The sequence below is a fragment of the Phragmites australis genome, chromosome 19 (genome assembly GCF_958298935.1).
Source record: "Phragmites australis chromosome 19, lpPhrAust1.1, whole genome shotgun sequence".
Lineage (NCBI taxonomy): Eukaryota > Viridiplantae > Streptophyta > Magnoliopsida > Poales > Poaceae > Phragmites > Phragmites australis.
In genome coordinates this window covers 6680095-6698189 of record NC_084939.1, presented here as the reverse complement: position 1 = coordinate 6698189, position 18095 = coordinate 6680095, and the positions used below count along the sequence as shown (strand labels likewise).

General features: G+C 43.2%; 1 long non-coding RNA gene across 1 annotated transcript; it reads left to right on the top strand.

Moving 5' to 3' along the window:
• Positions 1–5971: 5971 nt before the first annotated feature.
• Positions 5972–6743, top strand: LOC133900940 (uncharacterized). Its single transcript, XR_009906615.1, has 3 exons — positions 5972–6132; positions 6217–6402; positions 6530–6743. It is a non-coding gene; the product is annotated as an uncharacterized LOC133900940 (long non-coding RNA).
• The last annotated feature ends 11352 nt before the right edge of the window (positions 6744–18095 follow it).

The following is an 18095-nucleotide window of genomic DNA, read 5'->3' as shown; positions in this document are numbered from 1 at the left end:
GTGCATGTCGGCCATCGTGCCGTTCATATATATGTGCATGTCGGCCATCGTGCCGTTGGTTTTCTTGCAGGTTTTGGAAACCTCACCGTGCAGGGGAGGTGCTGCCGAAATTTTGTATTGACAGTTTTATGTTTCTTTTTTTGCATAGAAGAGCCAGTCGGAGCGGCGCCGGAGTACCTCGGCGACCCCGATCGCCTTCCTTGCCGCTGCGGGTCTGCCTGCACCGCGTCGCCTCGCCACTGCACCGACCCGCCACGGCCCCGCTAGCCTGACTCCACCGCCACCCTAGGTATAACCCCTCTTTCCGTATCATGGTCGTAGATCACGTAACCCAGTTAGGCGTCTCCCGTTCGAAAGAGATACGGTTGGAAATATGCAGATATTTCCATATCTAAAACCGTATCTGTTTTGAATTGTCCACGTTTTTTGGACAGCCCGCGGATGCGTAGGTGGGGTTAGTTTCCATGGTCTGCTCCGATCCGAGACAGAGTTTCGGCATCATCTCCCTGTTGTTCTCTGGATACACACTCTCCCTAGCAGGACGTGTATTTGGAGAACAGCGGGGAGGTGCTGCCGAAATTCTGTCTCGAATAGGAGTAGAGCATGGAAACTAACCTCATCTACGGATCCTCGCGTGGGATTAGGACCTATCCTCACCTATTAGATAGTAGGAACGTCGTGTAGATGCAATTGATGTTTATATTACTCGCCATTATATATGTTAGAGGATGGAGGACCGTGAGTGGATGTACACGGGCCGCGCAAGTCAGGGTCAGGTCACCAATGAATGGATCGACAAGACCGATGCTTTCTTGGAACGGGCATTTGGCGTGGCTGCTAAAGGAGCGAGTAAAATTTGCTGTCCCTGCAGCAAATGTGCAAACAGGAAAAGACAAACGAAGAAGGTCATGGGGGAACATCTTTGGAAGAATGGATTTACGGCAGACTATACCCGGTGGGTCTACCATGGTGAAGCCGATCGTATGAGAGAGGAGGTGGTGAGACCACACGTCGAGGATTATGATGCTGATGTCGGGGTAGCAAACATGTTAAATGACTATCACGAGGCACAGTTCGCTGAAGGACGTACGGAGGAGGAGCCAGAGGCAACCGCAAAGGCGTTCTACGACATGTTTGCCGTGGCACAGAAACCCCTTCACGGCCAGACAAAGGTTTCTCAACTGGATGCCATTGGACGCATAATGGCGTTAAAGTCCCAGTATAGCCTGAGTCGAGACGCCTTCGATGGTATGTTGACAGTTATTGGCAGCCTGCTTCCGGAGGGTCACCTTCTGCCAAAGAGCATGCACGAATCACAGAAACTCCTTCGTGCACTTAAGATGCCGTATGAGCAGATACATGCTTGCCCGAAGGGGTGCGTCCTATTTAGGAAAGAATACGTGGAAGCAAAGTACTGTCCAAAGTGTAAATCATCTAGGTTCCTGGAGGTAGATTCTGGTGATGGCCAGAAGAGGCAGCTTGACATTCCCGTGACAATCCTATGGCACCTTCTGTTCATACCGAGGATCCAACGGCTATACATGACCGAGGAATCCGCGAAACAGATGACATGGCACAAAAATGGCAAACGATACAATCCTGATAGGATGGTACATGCATCCGATGGTGAAGCATGGACCCACTTTGATGGCATTCATCATGAGAAAGCTAAAGAGGCTCGTAATGTACGTGTTGCGCTGGCAACAGATGGGTTCAATCCTTATGGAATGATGGCTGCCCCATACACATGTTGGCCCGTGTTCGTTATCCCCCTCAATCTCCCCCCCGGCATATGCTTTCAACGACAGAACGTATTCTTGTCGTTGATAATTCCTGGACACCCGGGGAATAATATGGGTGTGTTCATGGAGCCTGTGATTGATGAATTGGTCCGTGCTTGGGAGGAAGGGGTATGGACATACGACCGAGCTACAAAGAAAAACTTCAAAATGCATGTTTGGTACCACTACTCCCTGCATGACTTCCTGGCGTATGGGATATTCTGCGCCTGGTGTGTTCACGGGAAGTTCCCATGCCCAGTATGCAAGGAAGGTCTGAGGTTCATTTGGTTGCAGAAGGGTGGCAAGTATTCATCGTTCGACAAACATCGGCAATTCCTCCCTCTTGACCATGCATTCAGACGAGACATCAAGAACTTTACGAAAGGTGTCGTAGTGACAGACCCTGCACCACCGATAATGACTGGTGCCACGGTTCGTGAACAGATAGATGGTCTCGAGGTCAATCCAGAAGGTGGTTTTGTGGGATATGGTGAGCAACATATGTTGACTCATAAGTTGGGCTTGACTCGGCTCCCCTATTTTGATGACCTTCTCCTTCCACACAACATTGATGTAATGCACACTGAAAAGAATGTTGCCGAGGCACTTTGGGCAACAATCATGGACATTCCTGACAAAGTCAAAGGACAACGTTAAGGCTAGAGTGGATCTGGCAATGATATGCGATAGACCAAACCAACATATGAAGCCTCCTAGTCGCGGCAAGACATGGAGAAGGCCTAAGGCCGATTTTGTCTTGAGCAAGCCCCAAAGGAGGGAAGTACTAGAATGGATCCAGACGTTAATGTTCCCTGATGGGTATGCAGCTAATCTGAGGAGGGGAGTGAACTTATCTACTATGCGAGTCTTAGGGATGAAGAGTCATGACTACCACATATGGATTGAGCGGCTTCTTCTGGCGATGGTTCGAGGCTATGTCCCTGAGCATGTCTGGCTAGTGCTGGCAGAGTTGAGCTATTTCTTTCGCCAGCTTTGTGCCAAGGAGTTATCTCGGACCGTGATTGCTGACTTGGAAAGAATGGCACTTGTGTTGCTCTGTAAGTTGGAGAAGATCTTTCCACCCGGCTTCTTCAATCCGATGCAGCATTTGATTTTGCACCTCCCGTACGAGGCATGAATGGGGGGGCCCGTGCAGGGCCGTTGGTGCTATCCAATCGAGAGATGTCTAAAGGTTCTTCGAAAGAAATGTAGAAATAAATGCAAAATCGAGGCTTCCATTGCAGAGGCATACATTCTGGAGGAGGTGGCGAACTTCACAACAACATACTATGGTGACAACCTCCCTAGCGTGCATAATCCACCCCCTCGTTACAATGCTGGCAAAAATGAATCGAACCTCAGCCTTTTCCGAGGCCAACTCGGAAGCGCAAGTGCATCGACCCCCAAGACCTTGAATCATGAAGAGTGGCGCCATATCATGCTATACGTGTTGACCAACCTTGACGAAGTGGCACCGTACATGCAGTAAGTTCTCAATGAACTTGTTAAATACGCCGTCACTATTCTGCATCCAACCCCCTTGTTTCTCGTTGGTACAGGGAATTTCTTCATGAATTCTGGCGTCAATCAAGGGATCCTACCCCGCAGCAGGTAGATACCCTTCTTAGACAGGGTGCGGGAAATGGAATGCCCGATTTCATTTCTTGGTTCAAACGGAAGGTACCGTCCAATTTAGCTCGTACGTAGTTTGACATTCCAAGTTACTCGTACGTGCGAATAATATAACGATGTATCCTGCTTGAGCTTGCAGGGCCAGAGGGATGCGTCTATGTGTGCCGAGTTGAGACAGGTTGCCGATGGCTTTGCCTATAGGGTCAGGTCATTTTCTGGTTATGACGTGAATGGATATCGCTTTCGCACAACAAGCTACGAGCAGAGTCGGCCCAATCGAAGAACCACAATTTCCGGAGTTTTTACGCCCGGCGTTGATGAGGTCGAGTATTATGGAAGAATTGAAGAAATATACGAACTCAAGTTTCATGGTTCCAAACCTTTTAATCCCGTCATATTTAAATGCCATTGGTTTGATCCTGAAGTAACGAGACGGACATATTGTAATCTTGGGCTAGTCGAAATTCGACAGGATTCCGTCTTACTAGGAGACGATGTCTATATTGTGGCCCAACAGGCCACGCAAGTTTATTATCTCCCATATGCGTGTCAAACCATAAGGCATCTTAAGGGTTGGGATATTGTGCACAGGGTATCGCCACACGGTAAAGTGCCTGTCCCAAACGATGAAGATTACAACTTAGACCCAAACACATATGACGGAGAGTTCTTTCAAGAAGAGGGACTAGAAGGGAGGTTTGAGATAGACTTAACCGAAGCGATCGGAATGGATGTAGACAATGAAACGGTTATTGAAGAGGACGTTGGAGATGAGGTGCAAAATGTGAAGGACTTACAAATGCTTGAGCGATTACATTTAGACAATGACAATGGCAACATTGCTCATTCGGATAGTGTTGATTATTTCGACATGATTGATAGTGATGATGAGACTTATGATCCAGCTAATCCCGATCATGAAGATTATTTCTAATACATGTAATACTATGTTATTTTGTAATTACGTTTTGTTTATTTTGCATCTCTTTCTAAGTACTTCTTGTTTATCTGTGCTTATTGGTTTACTCTTTTTAATTGCAGGTGATTGAACAAAGATGGTGGGCGGTGGGATGAGGAAGCTAACGTCCTTGTACCGAAGGACAATGACCGCTGCACCGGGGGAGAGTAGGAGGAGGAGCAGCCGCAGGAGGGAGTCGTTGCCTGCCGCCCCGTCGCGTGAGGAGGAGGAGGAGGAGCAGGTGCCCCAGGAGGACACCGAGGAGGCGCAGGAGGACGCGCAGGAGGACGACGAGGAGGCGCAGGAGGACGCGCAGGAGGAGGCGACAGCAGGGGGTTCCGCTTCCTCTAGTTCGTCGAGCGTCTACTTGCGAGGTTCCGCGAGCCTCCCTCAGTGACCGATACCTCGTGAGAGACGCCCGCTGATTCGACCCGAGGGGGAAAAGTAAGTAACTTTAGATGTTATCACTACTTTATATGATATGTTGAATATCAAAATAGAAATTGGACGATTGTTAATCACTTGGGCAGGAACTGGACGATTGTGGCGAGTGGAGGTGCTCACACACGCCAAGTCAATGGCATCCTCGGTCTTCTGTGCAAGGAGCACTTCCCTGGCCTGGTTGAGTACGCCGGAGTGACGGAGCCGGCCTACTCGTTTGACCACTACGCCGCTGCCCCCGATGCTGAAGATCGGGCCCGCAGGGTATTCAACAACAAGGCAGAGCGGGTGAAGCAAGAGCTGTGGGTAAGTCTTCCTCGCACTACATTGCTCAATACATCGTATTTATTGGACATTCTTGAAATAATGAATGGATACATCGTGTTTGTATGCAGGATTTCTTTAGATGCCAGGACGGACATGAGGCCAGGGCGGATGCGGTGGCTACCAAATGCTGCAAAAAACTCATCGTGGACATGCATTACGAGGCGCGCATCCAGGCCGTCGTAACTTACCACGGGACCGTCGTTGGAACGAAGGTCACCAAAAGGGACGCAAGAACCATGACGCTGACCCGGGACCAGTACCTGCAGGTAAATACAGAACATTAATACTGATTCCTTTTGAGATTAAGTAGGCTTAATTTCATCTTCTGATATGTCATGTACTTGATGGCCTGTAGATGATTCCTTATTGGTGCGCTGCGCATCCCCAGTGCTGGGAACAGATGGTGGACAAGTGGTGCTCACGCGAGTGGGAGGAGACGCACAACTTGTGCCGGGAGTGGCGTTTGATGATGCCAGGTGTAGCACACCATCAAGGCAGCCGCAACCTCAGCGGATACGCACAAACATGGGTACGCGAATTCATTTATTTATTCTAACGCTCAATTCTGCATGATTTCTAATCATCTTGCTGTTTTTCTCGCAGTCGGCGTCACATGGTGGCCAGCCTTGCTCCATCTTCAAGGCATTTGCTATGGCCCACAAGGGCAAGGCGACGTCCGACGTCGACTACAACCCGGAGGATGGGCCCGAGGCGTACAGCAATGCGACCGTCCACAACCGCCTTAGTGAGTACACATCGATGGCAAGGGAGGTCCATGGGCCAGAGTACGATCCGAGCACCGAGGACCTTGATGGAGAAGTCGTCATGAGGGTGGGAGGAGGCAAGAAGCATGGGCGATACTGGATTGACGACGGCGCAATCGACTCGGCCGCTACTCCCAGTCTCTCCCAGATTCGAGCAAGCAGCACGAGCACGAGCCCGGCCATACGACTTCGGAAGGACACTTCACACCACCGGGTGGAGGCACTCGAGGTTATTCCTGGTTTATTCGTCGTTCATTGGTTTTTTCATACCTTTCCTTTGCATTATTGTAACATTAGGGTGAATATATTGTAGGCCCAGCTGGAACAAGAGAGGAGGATACGGGAGCAAATGCAGGCGACGATGGAGGCCGAGCAACGGAGGATGGTGGAGATTCTTCAGTACATGCAAAGTATTGGCGCCGCTACGGGTGTAGCTCCGCCACCTTCGCTATTCGCTCCACCTCCACCTCCACCTCCACCTCCTCACTATTCTACTCCTGTGAGTATAAATGTTTTAGTTTGTATGTTCATGCTTACGGTCAAACCTAGTGGAGTATGAAAGTTTTATTCATGTATGGTATATATTTATCTTGTCTCACACATGCAATCTCTTCTCCTTTGTGCAGAATCAATCGGCGGCATCGAACGATCCTCATGCTTCAGCGAATCATTCACCAAATCAGTTTCATTGACCATCTTGGTGATGATACTTGTGGTTGTTAATGGTACTTCTATTTGCAATTATGGTTGTAGATGATGGAGCACTTGGATTACTTGTGAACTTATTTGTGATATATTGTGAGACATGTGATGTTTGTGATATATATGTGGTGTTGGTGATATATATGTGCTGTTGATGATATATATGTGATGTTGGTGATGTTTGTTATATATATATCTGTTTGTTTGGATGGGATGTCAAAAACAAATAAAAAAGGCTGTTTTCAGTCACTTTGCCGAGTGCAATGGCCATGACACTCGGCAAAGTGACAACATGCTTTGCCCAGAGCCACGGTCCAGACACTCGGCAAAGATGGCCTGTTTGCCGAGTGTCCTCCCGGTGGCACTCGGCACAGACGCCACCTTTGCCGAGTGTTTGATTCACTGGCGCTCGGCAAAGCGGAGGCCTTTGCCGAGTGTCAGCTTAGCACTTGGCAAAGCCTTTGCCGAGTGCCCGATAAAGTGCACTCGGCAAAGAGGTCTTTGCCGACAAACTTTTTACCGAGCGCCCTTTGCCGAGTGTAGCACTCGGCAAAGCCTTTGCCGAGTGTATATCGTCCTTTGCCGAGTGCCTGAGGCACTCGGCAAAGAAGCTGTCTCCGGTAGTGCGAGCGGACTCGATAATAAATCAAAAATCTGAACAAACAACTACACACTCTACTACCAATCGCCCTAAGCTAATATTCCTTCATTTTACACATAAGTGTCATTTTAGATTACGTGTAATCAATCATTTTAAATTTTAATTATAAATTACTTTTTTTATATTAAATTAGGATGTTTGACAATAATATAGGTAGATTATTTGGCTTAAAAATATTTTTATAATACTATATTTTTAGTATATTTTATAAAAAAATAGTTAAAGCTATATTTTAGATACTATATCAACGTTCAAAATATCATTTATTTATATCTGAAGAGAGTATTATACAAGACTTGCCCACGTTCCTGGGATGGTGCACCAAATAGACGTGCATGCACAGCATGCAACTACGCGACTACTACTGTACAGACATGAGCACGCAACAAGATAGATCAATCTTAACATTCACCTCCTAATGTTGTTGCTCCGTGCAAAGCTTCTGCCGCATCTCAAAGAACATCACACGACGGCCGAGGGATCTCGTCATGTTGCACTTGGCTCTGACGTGCTTCACTTCAGTCTTCCAACTCTCCACGGCTTTGCAACACAAGCTCACATTTTGTGTCGTGCGGAACCAGGGCAACTGTTTTGCTTTCGCCGCCGGTCAGACAACTTACCGACGGCGTACATTTGTATCTGCACTGCCTGTGACAAAGCTCCGTTAATATTCAAATATCACAGCACCAATTGTCTTTCACTACTGACAGCACCTACTCGTATATGCATAGACGCTGCTACATGCACCATCATGATATATACGAACATGCGCACATATGTAGAACATCTCTTCTATATGTGCACACCTTGACGATAGCTCGCAAACTTGCCGTCTCCACCTCGTCACGAAGCGGACTGCTCCACAGTTTGCACCACACCTGCCAATCATACTCCAGAGTAGGGTCGGCACGGCTCGCCCCATGGTGCCTAGTGTCATGCTTATTAGATACGATCGGTGCATCGTGTCATGCCGTGTCGGTATGAGTTAACTCTAAGATGACCTAAATACGGCACTCGGCATGTCGTGCCGTGCCGGTTTAGGCACGGTCCTAGTCTACGTCACCTAACAATGGTTACATATTTATCTTTATCATTTCATACTTGTGTTTTTTATACTCACACATCTCTTTTAATATCTCACGCTTTGTACTAGAGAGATTAGAGTATAAGTACAGAAAAATAGTCTTACAGATTATGTCGTACCCTTTCTGTGCCGTGCCGACACGTGTAGGGCCGAAGCTATCGTGTCGTGCCACCATGCACACCGTGCTAAGGTCCTATATACGGCATGGCTCTTGCGTTTGTACCATACCGGTTCGGCCTAAAATATTTTATACCGTGCCATACTTTAGGCCGTGCTAAAACTCGTGTCATGGATGGTCCAGGAATGGCACGGCGTAATTCCCAGGTCTACTTCAGAGTAGAAAGCTTCGCAATTTTGTACAGAAAATTAGTTATTTCAAGTAGAAAGTTCTACAATGTGTTAGGTTTTTTTAAGAGTAAAGAGAGCTTCATTGATTATCGGAAAAGAGGATTACATTCCTGAAAAATAAGTTCGGCAATGGTAAGGGACGTTTGAAGATGCCACACCGCACACTGGTCAGAACTCATTCCTCTCTGAGCCAAAACATGGGCTACCGTATCACAAACTCTCTTTACATGATGCCACTGCACCTTTTGAATATGCCTCGTGATGCTAACCGCTTCATCAATGAAGCGGTTGAAAACGTTCAAGTTATTCTTAGAGACTGTTCCATCGAGACGAAAATCTGAATATCATCCAGTAATTCAGTAGAAAGCTACATGATTTAGTAGGACTTTTTAAACCAATTAACATGAAGTCACGAACCAGGTCCACCTGTTAATCCTTGCCACGGCTCTGAGAGCAAATAGTATATATTCACGATCACAAACAGAGAGGTATGGGGAGAGGAATAGGTGATACATGTGTGATTATGTGAAATGGTTTGGTGCCTTGCTCCAGAATTCAATTTATGATGTTACACATGTGGGCCCCATAGAAAATGTTGTACCACGTCTATCTGACATAAGAAAAGAATTAGTTCAAAGTGGATTTGGTAACAAGAGTGTTTATCTGACATAGAAGAAAACAATTAGTTCAAAGTGGATTTCGTAACGAGTGTCACAACCCTGTCGCCAAGGCTTAGCAACAAATCTTTCTACTGCAAATTACAACTGGTGACGAGATCAACTGATGGGGCCAGTGGATCGGCCTATTTTTTCTGTACATAAAAATGACCAACATGCACTGCATATTTTAAAACTGGGCTCAAATATCTCGAATCAAGTGCAAATAAAAACTATAAAAAGACTACCGCTCGCAGATGGCCATCAGCAAAGTCAGCCAATGTTCTGGGACAACCAAATCCATGCCTCTGCAAAAGCAACGTGTTATAGACTGCCAGTTCGCCAGCAAATTAGTGCTGAAGACGTACGTCCAATATATGTGCAGTACAATGGATTCGATGTCGAAAAAATGGCACATTTACTTGTGTGGTTTGTGTGGCAATGGATCGGAATGCTCACCTAAATGGTCAAGGTATCTCAAGCAAGGCACAAACCTCGTACGCCTTTGGGAATGTCATACCTGCGCGCTGCTGAAGTTACTTCCCTTTGTCAAGTTAATTGTTCTCCAATATGAAAATTTTCTAATATAATAGGATACTGTTTAGAATCACAAGGCAACCTGAAAATTCTCAGGTACAGGGAGCAGTGGTAGCTGATAGCACCCAGGCTCTCCTAGCTGTCCAGTGTCCACAGGCTGCCACCTGATCATCCCCTTCTTTTTTTTTCAACGACGTCCCCCCTTAAAATTGTACCTTCTGCTAACAGGAATTATTCAGTTTCTAACCTGAGAAGGGAAGTTAGTATGCATTTTACTGAACAGCGAAATAATGCCAAATTAAACTTCACTTATGTGTAGGTTACTCTGCAGTATTGTCCTATTTTTTGGCCGCATTCTAGAGCATAGCCAGGATTTGCAATCGTCTTCTCACTGCAAATAACAGCAATACATCCACATCCATATCAACAAATACACTTATATAAAAACTCACTTCATCACAAAATTGCAAAGGTTACAAAGTTCCAATCGATTCATCACAAAGTCACAAATATTACAAAGTTCCAATCAATTCATATTACATAAGACCTCACATCCTAGTGTTTCTATAATGCAACTCACCGTGTGGGTTGATGACTTCAGATACCATGAACTTGGTGATTCATTGTCGAATCTCCAGAGTGCACCATCGTAAAAAAACAAGTTGAAAAATCATGCAAAATTTGACGCATAACCCATGTCATGTTATCATAAAATTAAACTAATTACTGAAATTAGTTACAAATAATCTTGTATTGAACTTACATCGAGGGATTTCATATCCATTGCTCGGATCATGAGGAGCATGTGCCACATAACATAGAATCCGCAAGTATTGCCGGGTGATTGTTGGTGGCACTAGGGAAAAGAAAATTTACTGTTAGATTAAAAGGAAAGAAAGTAGCAACAGAGAGTATTTGGTAGCATTTACCTTGAACCCGGACTTGGGTGTCAGTCTGCGGTCATCTTTCGTGTTGTAGTTAGGATCAGTTCGAAGGTACTTCTAAAAAATCCTGCATAAAGAGGGATCGATTAGAAAATATTTGAATGTTAGAAAAGTTCATGGTACTTTGAAGGGAGAGGCCAAGGGCAGACTAGGAAGGAAAGAGAAGGAGAGAACAGAAGGGAAATTGTCTCAGATAGATCTTGCCATTGGTGCTAGATATTGAATCAGATTGATTTCCTGTTGCCTGTCATTTTAGATTGGTTTAGTTTGGGGAGGGGGTGTTCTGTAGCAATATTTCAGCCTGCTTAGTATTGATCTAATTGAAGTTTAGGGTTCCTTAAGTGCCTAATATCATAATTTAATGTATTAGAGAGTTGTAGATAATTTCATTACCTTTCAATAGAGTATTTTGTCACGGGATTTGGATGAACAGATTGGGAGCTATGATTTTTTTAATTCAGTCAGTTTAAGCATTGTAAACTTTAGAATTAAATTTTATGGTGAATACCAAAGTTGTAGAAAATTTTGCATAGATAATTTTAGTATGCTTATTTGTTGTATTTCCTGTTGTATAAAAATATATATGGAAATAATACGGTGACTGGGCTGCTATGGATGTGATTAGTGTCGTTGCTGTTTTGTAATACGTATTAGTTTAATCTTCACAATACTTTCTAGATAGAAAATGTGGTATGTTAAGTATGGTTCTGTATATAAGTTGTCATCTATAGAATTATACATTTTGGGTGCAAGTTTTATATTTTTAATTCCACGAGGATAGCAAGCCATGTAACATGTGTGGTGGGGAAACAATGCATTTGGGCGTAGTGATGCTTGTTATTCTTTTGCTATGAGATGCCTAATGTATTGAAAGATTTTGGTATTTGCTTTTAACAGGAAGTATTGCTCCCAACCATCCTTCGTCAAGGTCCATCGGTAAAAGGAAAGTCGCATAGGTTGGCGTATGTTATGGAGCTTTTATGTCTTGCATTTCTTTACAATTAAAATATGTGATATTACAACCAGTAATATTAACTTGATTGAGAGTACTCAGGAACCATGTGATGTTATCTTTCAATCATTACTAAGCAGAGTTGTTGTCATGGCGTGTAATGTTATATTGTCTTAACTGGATGAGTTGATGGTGTATCACGGCTTAGGTATTTTTTATGATTAATGATGCGTTATGTTTGCATCCATGTCATTGCATATGCATTCATATGGAGAAAAGCTTTGGTTGTCGAAATTAGCTGCAACCTCGTACCGGTACAATGGAGTTTGTATAAGAGATAGAATGCTATCTATAAAGCTCTTGGTGTTCATGGCATGCATAAGTGCATTCTTGCATTATTCCAATATTTTTGGAGTTGGTGATAATGGAGTCTAAGGTGTTACTTATTTGGCATTGAGCTGCTCAGTTTATTCAAAATCTCTTAATAAACTTTAATGAGAGATATGACGGTTTTATAACTGTTGCTTGCTAAGATTTTATATTTCACCCCTCTCTTATCACTTTCAGGTGTGGCATTGATGGAAGAGAGACGTGCATGATGGACTATGGGATTAGATTGCACTTGTTCAACACCAACATCGATCACTTCCAGATATAGATCTCCCATCTATCCTTTAACAAATAAGAACATGAGTCTAGTTGCTTATGGCTAAATTTGTTACTTTCTTTATAAAACAATTTACCTTGGTTTGTGAGAGATTTAAATAATTAGTATTTGCTGAAATGTTTGTTAAATCATAGTGATACTCTTTTATTTAATTGTGGTGTCATTTTTGTCGTGGTTATATTTGTGTTTTGTTTAAGATGTGTTGTAGTGGTTTAGCATGTCGGGTGCCTGTGGATGGCCGGGTGTTACAGCAGGTCTCCTTCTTTGAGCTCCATGGGCAGGGTAACCCCGAGGAGGCAAGGTGTGTTTGGTTGCTCACATGGATTTTAGTAGAGCTGCAGCGTATATTCGAGACAAGTAGAAGCAGGTTGAGCGGATGCAGTGACTCTGAAAAGAAGAGTTTTTGGTTGTCTACATTGGCGGATGTAATGACCTTGCACCTTCGGATGTAATGACCATGTGAAGGTATTTGGTTGGCTACATGAGCAGATGTAATGACTCTGCACCTAAGACTAATTAGTGGGCCTGTTGCAGTACTATAACAGATGCAATGCATCCACCAGGCCTGGCTCCAGAGAGAAGCTCGATTCGAGCGTATCCACCGGGTCAGGCTCCAACCGTATAATTGCATCCGTGGATAGAGGGAGGAACAGTGCATGCAGGCAACCAAACGACATTCTCCGTGGGAATATACGCACAGGCAGAGCTAGGATGCCCTTGATACGGGCAACCAAATACACCTTAGAGAATTGTAGCCATAATGTAAGAGAGTGGGAAGAATAATAAAAATAATGTAATAAAATGTTGGTGTCCTGTTTTAAGAAAACACCGGTTGCTTTAGTCTGAGTTTAGTTTCTGCTTGTTTCAAGTGCAGTGTCCATGGGCTTAGGACTAACAGAGCTCTTGATGCAAGAATCCAGGACATCTTGCTATACATCTCTTGAAACTGGTGTGTCTGCTCTTTTGTTCGAAATATACTTGCCACCAGAGTGTGAAATTCTTATTTTGTGATTAGACCGCTTGCTACATCTCTTCCTTTGCTTAATTTCCATTGCCTTTGCTGATTTTGGGATTGTTTACATTACCCTATGTTTGATTTTTTTTTTAAACTGGTGAAGTCTGCCACAAGATACTGCAAGCTTGAGTGGATTAGAAAAGGACAGGATTGAACTGTCATTTTAAGTTTTCTAGTTAAATATGGATACATCATTCAAACTTGGTATATTCTTGGCGTCTTTACTAGGTGTTTGTTACGTATACTAATGAAGTTGATGTAGGTAACATGTATATCATGTGCCCACGTCATGCTACAGAAAAGGACATAGAACTGGACACACCGAGAGATGACTTAGTGAGCTTTAATTGGCTGACCACTACATAAGCCGCTGGCGGAGAAAGCTCTTCACTACTTCAGAACACTTTCTCCTCCAACTCGACCTCCAACTTGATCAGAACAGAGCTGCCACGAGCCTAAGCAAACAGCATCGGCCGCTATTTTTTTTGTTGTCTTACCGTTGGAGGATTAAAGATTTAGAGGAGTTAACTGCTCTAAGATAAGTGAGATAATCTATATTTTATTTTTAGATAGATTTACTTGGTAGATTGCTCTAGGATTGATGGTTGGTGCTTGTTCTATGGTTATGGATTTTGAGATCCAATTGAGATCTAATTTAGGAAAATTTTGTAACTTTGTCATTGTTAGATGTATCGAGATGATCTACATTTCATTCTTAGTTGAATTTAGTTGCTAGATTGCTCTAGGTTTGAATTTAGGTGGTTGTTCCTTGGTGTTGAATTTTGGAATGAGTAAGAGCTCCAATATCGATATAATTTAAAGAAAGATCACAATTTTGTCATTATAGATGATTTAAGAGTAGATTAAAGTCACATGTAAATAGATGTGAGTGAGTGCATTAAAATCTATGGACAATTACAAAATTGCCACTACTTAAACCATTATTGTCATTAAAAAATTTCAAAAATACCACTGGAACTGTCATTCAAATGGCATCCTTACAAAAAATAGAAAACCAGGGAGGTATTTACAAATACCCCTAAAATCGAGCTCCTATTTTCTAGTATGTGGATTACGTATCTTTTTAAAGTCTTGAATTTAAATAATAATCCAGTGGATTTTCTCTATTCATTAACCAACCTAGAGAATTTAACACATTTGATAGAATACTGTGTTGTAGGAATGACATGTCCACTCACGGGTCGTAATCGGACACGACAACCTTTGGAAGGTGGGTCCCCAGACTGGCACAAGTACCCGAAGGAGATGTGCCCTCAAATACAGACCAATCAAGATGCGAGGTAATTCAATGAATTTGTTCTAGATTTTGAAATGTTTAATGATTATAAGTTGAATTAGTTTAATTATAATGATTTGCAGATGGACTAGTCATAGATGTACAAGGATCGAGAGCCAGAGTTCGTTGTTGGTGTTGAGGCTTTTTTGACGACTGCCGCAGTGTACAAGAAGCTAAAAAAAAGCATGCCAATCACTATATATATTGTCCGTGTGTTGACTGCAAGAACGAGAAGCAATTTTTAAACATAGAGCACATCCGTGCATACTTGATTCGCAGGGGTTTCAAGGCTGGCTATACCTATTGGACTGAGCAGGGTGAACTTGAAGATGCTGGGCATGAAGGGCAACCAACAGTCAAAGAACACAGAGGCAATGATATGATGGCTAACGAAGACTTTGATATGTCGGTATTTGAAGATACTTTTATCGAGAATGATGGAGGAGACACTTATGTTGACAACAATGAAGACGACATAGAACAAATGTTGCGCGATGGGGAGGAGGACTTCACCAGTGAAAGACAACATCAAAAGTACCAGCGCATGATAGATGACTCTAAAACACCAGTTTACCCAAAGTGTAAAGATGAGCACATCAAGTTGTATGTAGTGCTGACACTGATGCAAATAAAGGATAGCAATAGTTGGGCCGATATGTGCTTCAATGAATTGTTAGAATTCTTAAGGGAATTGCTTCCAAAGGTGAACTTGTTTTCCGAAAATACGTACCATGCTAAGCAGGTTGTCTGACTGTTGGGATTGGAAGTAGAGAAAATACATGCATGTGGAAATGACTGCATGTTGTTTCGCGGCGAGGATGCAGACTTGGAAGCATGTCGTGTTTGTAATGCACCACGGTACAAGCGCAACGTTGATGATATCGAGAGCGATGGCATGGGGGTGAAGACAAAGAAGAAAAGACCCTCCATTTAGGTGGTTTGGTATTTCCTTATAATCCCCCCGTTTGAAGCGATTGTTTGTTAACATAGTGAATGCTGAGTTGATACGATGGTACGCCAAACAGTGCAAGAAAGATAGAATGCTTAGACACCCTGATGATGGCATGCAATGGAGGAGATTCGATAGAATATATAAGGAATTCAGAGATGAAGTGAAGAATATAAGGTTCATATTGAGTACGGATGGGATGAGTCCTTTTGGCTACACGAGAAGTACTCATAGCACTTCGCCCGTGACTCTCTGTATCTACAACCTTCCACCTTGGATGTGCATGAAGTGGAAGTACCTTATGATGCCTTTATTGATTAGTTGGCCGAATCAACCAGGCAATGATATCGATGTATACCTCAAACCATTGGTTGAAGATCTTGTTGTACTGTAGAAAGATGGTGTACGGGTATGGGATGAGTACATACATGAGAATTTCACCCTACATGCAATACTGTTCGTGACGATCTTAGATTGGCCTGCTCTTGGTAACCTATCAGGGCAGACTGTAAAAGGGTAAAATTGATGTGCTCAGGGCTTGGAGGAAACAGGGGGCGGTGGCTGATGAATAGTAAAAAAATGATCTTCATGGGTCACCGTAGGTTCCTTCATTTGGATCACCTATACCACAAGAATAAAGATCTTTTGACAGAACAGTGGAGCATCGTCAAGCTCTGAGCATTTGCACTGGAGAACATGTATTTGAGATGGTAAAGACACTTAGAGTTGTACTTGAAAAGGGGCCAGGAATTAAAAAAATCCCGGCTGGGCAACATGCTCCTATGTGAAAAAAGATATCAATATTTTGGTTGTTGCCTTATTGGAAGTATCTTATGATCTGACACGCAATCAACGTCATGCACATGGAGAAGAATGTGTTTGTTAGCTTGATTGGTACCTTACTAGACATATCTGGCAAAACAAAAGTGTCACACCCAGTTTTAAAGGACAAAAATAAGTGCGGCTTATGTGTGCTCAGGAAGTTTATTACACATAAGGACATCATAGGTGAAGTAACAAAAATAATACTTTAAATTACAATCGTTCAACTCTTACAATAAAGACTTCACATAAACGACTCTATTAGATAAACGATAGCAACTAATCAACAACATTGGGACAAAAGCATCGGCGACCAAGCCCTCCACAGGCACTGACCGGAAGACACGCTCGTAGAACACTAGGATGTCATCTTAGAAATCTTCAAAGTTTTCCACTGAGCAGCATATGTATTGTGGGAGATAGCAAGTGTGAGTATATGGAGTACTCAATAAGTGTGGTAAAGTAACGACATGTAGGCTTTCAACAAGAATAGGCTAACACATGGCTTATACAAGTGAAGAAATAGTAATGTAATTGAAAAACATTAAATAGTTATTAAGCAAATGTAACCCAAACGACCAAACAACTACCATACAAGGCTCCCTATCTTGTAAACCACGACCACCTAGTACTCCCTATACTATATCCAAAACTATAACCATAACCATAACCTTAACCTTTCCAACACCAACTAATCATGTGAGGATCCAAGTCTCTCATGACTGTGAGCATGGCTAATATATCAGATTTTATACTCTGTAGAGGTTATACAACTTTCCCATGAGTCGTGATTTCATCACCTGTGAGTAGGTGACTAAAGTCTCCATGTTGTAGTGCTGACCAAGCACTTTACACACTTCCGGGGTGTGTTGCCAGGAGATCACTACGAAGCCTTTACAAAGAATTTTCCTAGTATGTGTCACCATCACTCTAGGTTTCACCGCTGGGTGCCGCTCCACCCAGAAGCCCCCTCTTATGCCTTGTGGTTTCTGAGAATTATATTCCCTCATCCACACCTCCAATCTGGCCCACACAACACTGGGAGAACCCTAATTAATCGGTTAAGCCTACCATATCGGTCTCATGTTTGTACGGAATTTCTTGGATTGTCGCTCCATGAACTGGTCTTTATTTAGGTCACTTGAGCAAAAACCAACAACATATCTACGATCACTATCACAACCACCTATTTGCTTAAGGCATAAGGTTCTATGTTTCTATACCATTAGCCAATTAACTTTCATTGTTGCATAAGCTCATTAATCAAGTATAAGACACTTCCTAACATCCTGAAAGTATGGCTAAGAAAATCTACCCATGATAGACACTTAACCATAAATCACATAGGTTCCAAGGGATGATAAGGGAAAAACTAGGGAAAACCCTAACATAGGTGACTACCCGCCAGATTGACAGACACTGCATGCAATTTTATATAATAAAACATTTAAAAATATAGGTTCAAGATGATCAAGGACACTTTCCTATTACCCAATGCTACTCAGTGTTGTCAAAATCTTGGTCTTGAAGTCCATCGAACAGATCCGGAGCATTATTG